This window comes from Glycine max, chromosome 13 (genome assembly GCF_000004515.6).
Source record: "Glycine max cultivar Williams 82 chromosome 13, Glycine_max_v4.0, whole genome shotgun sequence".
Lineage (NCBI taxonomy): Eukaryota > Viridiplantae > Streptophyta > Magnoliopsida > Fabales > Fabaceae > Glycine > Glycine max.
In genome coordinates this window covers 7543097-7549787 of record NC_038249.2, presented here as the reverse complement: position 1 = coordinate 7549787, position 6691 = coordinate 7543097, and the positions used below count along the sequence as shown (strand labels likewise).

The following is a 6691-nucleotide window of genomic DNA, read 5'->3' as shown; positions in this document are numbered from 1 at the left end:
GGGAAGCAACGTGTTTTAATTCTAATATTTTCTAATTCAATTTTACTCGTTGTTTAATTTACAAAGACAAACAACCCCACCCCCAATTCGTTATTGTTTTATTACTATCTGTTATGAACGTTTGGTTGACCATTGTTCGTTGGGAGACAACCTAGGATCACTTCCTAGATATTGCATTTTTAATATTTATTTGATTCGGGTACGACCTCGATCAAATTTAGCGTCGTTACCGGGGAGCAGTGTCCAAAGGTTCATAATAGCTAGTGTCGTGTTAGTGTTTAATTCTTTCGTGTTGTGTTAGTATTGTTTAGTACCTTGTAATTTTGTTTATTATGTGTTCTGTTTTAGTTTTTCTGTTCAGCGCTTCCCCTGTTTCAGTTTTGTGTTGTGTTGTGAATAGTGATTTGCGACAGATTTAGCGACCACTTTTGTTGAACTGGAAAACAGGGTAGTAGTGGAAATCCCTTAGCGACAGATTTTAGAGACCACCCTTGCTGAATTAATTAGGATTTTTTGTTTTGGTAGCTATGACTGTTATTTTTGGCTGAATTTTTTTGTGGTCACTTATTTTGATCCATATTTTGTGGGAAAAATAGTTGGAGCCCTTAGTTTGGTCAGATTTGAAAGTTCCAAAAAAGTAGCAAATTTGATTTTTGTGAAAACTTCAAACGGCCATAACTTTTGCTCCGGTTATCAGAATCGCTATTATTATATATGTATTTGGGGTAGAAAAAAATTTCCCATGTGTGGAAACTAGCCGTAGGCCGGTTGAGGTCTCCTTCCAAAAATTGTGATTTTGTCAAAAGTTTTTTTATTTTCCAAGTATTATTCTCTTATTTTTCTCAACTTATCATTTTTAGCTTCTATAGTTAGACTTTGAATTTTTGTTTGAAATTTTTCGTGCTATCTTCTCATCACTTTATAAGGTTTCTAACAAAATTTAAAGTCATTTGGATATCATTTAATGGTAGCTGTAGTTCAAACCTACACTGTTACTTGCATAAGAAGGCAACTAGTTGTGCATGCTGAATATAGCGTATGACTAGAGGCAATCCATCTGACTTACAAACCTTTGATCCTGAGATAGATAGGACATTTCATATATTAGTTAGACATCAATTAGTACCTTTTGAGCATCCTGAGCATTCTGTTATTGGTGATTTTGAGCATTATTGTTTTGAACATTCTGATTTTGAACATTCTGAGAACATGGCACAACCTCCACCCCGTGAGAGGACTCTAAGGGAAATGGCTGCACCTGATTTCACCTATGAAAGCTTGTGCATCCAATACCCTGATGAGGATGTCCCATATGTTCTTAAAACTGGATTGATCCATTTGCTTCCAAAGTTTCATGGCCTTGCAGGTGAAGACCCGCACAAACATCTGAAAGAATTTCATATTGTCTGCTCCACCATGAAACCACCAGATGTCCAGGAGGATCACATATTTATGAAGGCCTTTCCTCATTCTTTAGAGAGAGTGGCAAAGGACTGGTTATATTACCTTGCTCCAAGGTCTATCACGAGCTGGGATGACCTCAAGAGAGTATTCTTAGAAATTTTTTTCCTTGCTTCCAGGACCACGACCATCAAAAAAGATATTTCAGGAATTTTGCAACTCAGTGAAGAGAGCTTATATGAATACTAGGAGAGATTCAAGAAACTATGTGCCAGTTGCCCTCACCACCAGATTTCTAAGCAGCTTCTTCTCCAATATTTTTATGAAGGACTCAGTAACATGGAGAGAAGTATGATAGATGCTGCTAGTGGTGGAGCCCTTGGAGACATGACCCCTGCTGAAGCCAGAAATTTAATTGAGAAGATGGCTTCAAAATCCCAGCAATTTAGTGCTAGAAGTGATGCTATTGTCATTAGAGGAGTGCATGAAGTAGCCACAAATTCATCTTCATCAGCCGAGACTAAGAAGCTGGAAGGTAAACTAGATGCCTTGGTTAACCTGATAACCCAACTGGCTGTGAATAAAAAATCTGCACCTGTCGCCAGACTCTGTGGTTTATGCTCCTCTGCCGACCACCACACAGACCTTTGCCCTTCTGTGCAACAATCTGAAGCAATTGAATAGCCTGAAGCTTATGCTACAAACATCTACAACAGACCTCCTCAACCTCAGTAGCAAAATCAGCCACAACAGAGCAATTATGACCTCTCCAGCAACAGGTACAATCCCGGGTGGAGGAATCATCCCAACTTTAGATGGTCGAATCCTTCACAACAGCAGCAACAACAGCCTTATTTTCAAAATGCTGCTGGCCCAAGTAGACCATACGTTCCTCCACCAATTCAGCAGCAAAAACAGCAACAGCCCCAGAAATAGCAAACAGTTGAGGCCCCTCCACAACCTTCCCTTGAAGAACTTGTGAGGCAAATGACTATGCAAAACATGCAGTTTCAACAAGAGACCAGAGCCTCCATTCAGAGCTTAACCAATCAGATGGGACAATTGGCTACACAGTTAGATCAACAACAGTCCCAGAATTCTGACAGATTACCTTCTCAATCTGTCCAGAATCCCAAAAATTTGAGTGCCATCACATTGAGGTCAGGAAAGCAGTGTCAAGAACCTCAACCAGCAACATCTTCCAATGAACCTGCCCAACTTCACTCTACTCCAGAAAAAGATGATGACAAAAATTTAAAGAGTAAGTTACCTAACAATTTCTATGCAGGTGAATCTAAAGAGAAGCAGCATACCCCTCTTCCATTCCCTCCAAGAGCAATTTCCAACAAAAAAATGGAAGAGGCAGAGAAGGAGATCTTCGAAACATTTAGAAAAGTAGAGGTAAACATACCTCTATTGGATGCAATAAAGCAAATTCCAAGATATGCTAAATGCTTGAAGGAGTTGTGCACTAATAAGCGAAAGCTTAAAGGAAGTGAAAGAATTAGTATGGGCAGAAATGTCTCCGCATTGATTGGTAAATCTGTTCCCCAAATCCTTGAAAAATGTAAAGATCCAGGTACATTTAGCATACCTTGTATTATAGGGAACAATAAGTTTGACAATGCCATGCTAGATTTAGGAGCTTCTGTTAGTGTTATGCCTCTGTCTATTTTTAATTCTCTATCTCTTGGTCCCTTGCAGTCAACTGATGTGGTAATTCATTTAGCTAATAGAAGTGTTGCCTATCCTGCTAGTTTCATAGAGGATGTCTTAGTTAGAGTTGGTGAACTGATTTTCCCTGTTGATTTTTATATTTTGAATATAGAGGAGGGATGTTGTAAGGGATCAGTTCCCATCATTCTAGGCAGACCTTTTATGAAAACTACTAGAACTAAGATAGATGTATATGCAGGCACAGTATCTATGGAGTTTGGTGATATAATTATTCATTTTAATATTCTTAATGCTATGAAACACCCATCTGAAGATCTTTCTGTATTTCATGTTGAAATAATTGACCATATTGTTGATGAATACATGACTGATCTTCATTCTAATCTGCATGCTTGTCACTCTTCATGCATTGAATCTGAATTTGTACTTGATCATATGTCTGAATTTGATGCTGAAATGAATCTATAGGGGGTGTATAGCTAAGCTCTAGCTTCTCATCTCAAGGAGGTGAGCTTAGCTATTAGAAATGTGTGTGTTGCTAAGCTCTAGCTTCTTTAGGAATCTTCTCAAGGAAGCTTCTCAAGGAGGTAAGCTTAGTTATGAGAGGGGTATGTGTAGCTAAGCTCTAGCTTCCCAAGGAAGTTTTCTCAAAGAAGCTTCTCAAGGAAGTTTTCTCAAGAAAGCTTCTCATGGAAGCTACCTAGTCTATAAATAGAAGCATGTGTAACACTTGTTGTAACTTTGATGAATGAGACTCTTGTAAGACACAACTCAAAGTTCAACTTCTCTCCCTTTTTTTCTTCCTTCATTTTCGTGCTCCCCCCTCTCTCTTTCTATCCCTCTTTCTTTTCCTCCATTGAAGCATCCTCTCTAAGCTTCTTATCCAAGGCTCATCTTGGTGGTGAAACTCCTTCTTCCATGGCTTATTCCCAAGTGGATGGCGCCTCCTCTCACCTCTTCTCCTTTGTCTTCCGCTGCATCTCCATGGTGGAAAATCATCATTAAAGGACCTCATTGAAGCTCAAAGATCCAACCTCTATAGAAGCTTCACAAGCAAGCTTCCATCAAGATGAGTGGAGGGAGAGGGAGAGAAAGAGCATGAAATTATATGCCTCAAATGAGGTCTGAACATTGAAGCATAATTCTCAAATGATCAAAGTTGAAAAAAATACACACATATGATCTCTATTTATAGCCTAAGTGTCACACAAAATTAGAGGGAAATTTGAATTTCTATTCAAATTTTACTTGAATTGGAAATTGAATTTGTGGAGCCAAAATTTCACTAATTATGATTATTAAATTTTAGCTATGATTCAGCCCACAAATTCAAGATCAAGTCCAAGATTCTCCACTAAGTGTGCTTAGGTGTCATGAGGCATGTATAGCATGAAGGACATGCACAAAGTGTGACTATATGATGTGGCAATGGGGTGTAGCAAGCAAATGCTCACCTCCTCCTCTAAAATTTAATTGGATTGGGCTTCTCCCAATTAAATTAAATTTATTTCCCAACACACATCAAATATTCACTTAATGGATGCGAAATTATAAAACTACGCCTAATACAAAAACTAGTCTAGGTGCCCTAAAATACAAGGGCTGAAAAATCTTACATTTCTAGGGTACCCTACCTACATTATGGAGCCCTAAATACAAGGCCCAAAAATAATGAAACCTTAATTTAATATTTACAATGATAAGTGGGCTCATACTTAGCCCATGGGCCCAAAATCTATCCTAAGACTCATGAGAATCCTAGGGCCTTCTCGTGCATCTCTGGTCCAATCTTCTATCCAATGCCCTTTGGGGGTAGGATTGCATCATTCCCTCCCCCTTGAAAAGGATTTGACCTCAAATCCAAAGGTTCTTGAAACTCTGGGCTTCTTCCTTCAACATCTGTAAAAAGAATAAAAACATATATATTAGTGGTGTTTGGTATGTTGGAGTAAGGTAAGGTTTGAAAATCCATTTCCTGGGCATCTTCCCATGAAGGAGCATGGTTCCTCACCAACTCAATGAGTGGTGCTACAAGTATAGAAAAATATGGGACAAACCTTTTGTAAAAGTTTGTTAAGTCATGGAAGCCCCAAATTTTCCTTATACTAGGTGGATTGGGCCACTCAAGAATGACCTTTATTCTCTTAGGATTCGTGGGAACCCCTTGATCACTATTTAAAAAATTAAGGAAACTAATGCAATAAAACATACCTTTTTCTGTATTTTCATGTTGATTATTCCTACCAAAAAGTACGACTAACCTAAGGTGTCCTTGTCGCAACCTACGCTTCGGCGGGAGGGCGACGCGTGACTCGTGGGTGCGTGTTCCAAGAAAGGAATACGCGCGGAGTCGCCACCAACGTTTATTTGAGGAAAACATCAGAAAAACCGGAAAAGACGTGGCCTACGAACTTTATGTGAAAGGTTCCGGAGTTGTATTTATGCACGGGGAAGGTATTAGCACCCCACACGTCCGTCACAAGAGACAGCAGCCTTTAATCAAATGTGCAAATATGACTTCAATTTATGTTATCTTCCCCTTTTTCACGTCCTTATGTCTTTTTATGCCTTTTATATATTTTTTATTTTTTTGTGGTCGACAAGGGTGTTTCCCTTGCTCCTACGTATTCCTTAATTGTGATAAGGAAATCATATCTACGTAGTTCTTTGAGAACAAAGCGTTTTGGTTAAGTTATTTTTTATCCTTTTTTGCAAGATATGTTTTTTTTTTAATGAAAGGTCATTTAAGGCGTTGGACCATTAAACAATCTTTCTATTTTTATGAAAAGAGAGAAAACATTAAGGAATTGGACCATTAATGATCTCTTTATCTTTGAAAGAGGTAATAAAGCTACGTGTTGATTTTAGGCTTTTAGAAATCCACGTTTAACCAATAAAAGCGGAAAAGACCATTTCAAGGCGTTGGACCTTTAAAAATGGCTTTTTTTAGGTGATGACAAAAGTTTGATTTTATGAATTGATTTTAGCCTTAGCACTTTGGTTATTAGTCAATTCAATTAAGAAAGAAAAATCCCAAAGAAAAATGTCCGATTGATTTTTTTGGTTATTTCACTAAAAGATATTTTTTTATTATTATATTATTATTTTGCCTCTTTTTTTGGTTTTAAACGTGGTTGCGGCATGACCGAACGGTTGGATTTCATTTTTACAAAAATTAAAAGATGTTACAATATAAATGATCGGTGGAAATTTATTTTATTTTTGATTAGGCGAGAAAATGACTTAAATAAATGACTAAAGCACGTCAAAAGGGGGTACGGAAAGTAAATGAAATAAAAATAAAAGCACGCGAAACAAATGAGGACCACTAATGGTACATAGAATGAATTGAAAAGTTCAATTTTCAGGAACTTACCGGTTGAAGACCGAAGAACGACGAAGAACAGTGGAAAATCTTCGAGAAATAACCCACGGAAACGTCTCGGAAGCGTTATGGAAGCGTCTCGGCTTGGATTTTCTTCACGAAAACAATTTTTCTCACTAATTTTAAGTGAATCTTAAATACTAGGAGGGTTGAACATTTTTGTTCTTCCCTCCTTCCCTTATTTATAGGGAAAAGAAGGAGAAGCTTGCCACCCAGCTCGCCCAGGCG

At 38.0% G+C, this 6691-nt stretch overlaps 1 non-coding gene across 1 annotated transcript; it reads right to left on the bottom strand.

Annotated features, from left to right (window-relative positions):
- Window positions 1–1587: 1587 nt before the first annotated feature.
- On the bottom strand, window positions 1588–1694 carry LOC112998918 (small nucleolar RNA R71). Its single transcript, XR_003264097.1, has one exon. It is a non-coding gene; the product is annotated as a small nucleolar RNA R71 (small nucleolar RNA).
- Window positions 1695–6691: the final 4997 nt, after the last annotated feature.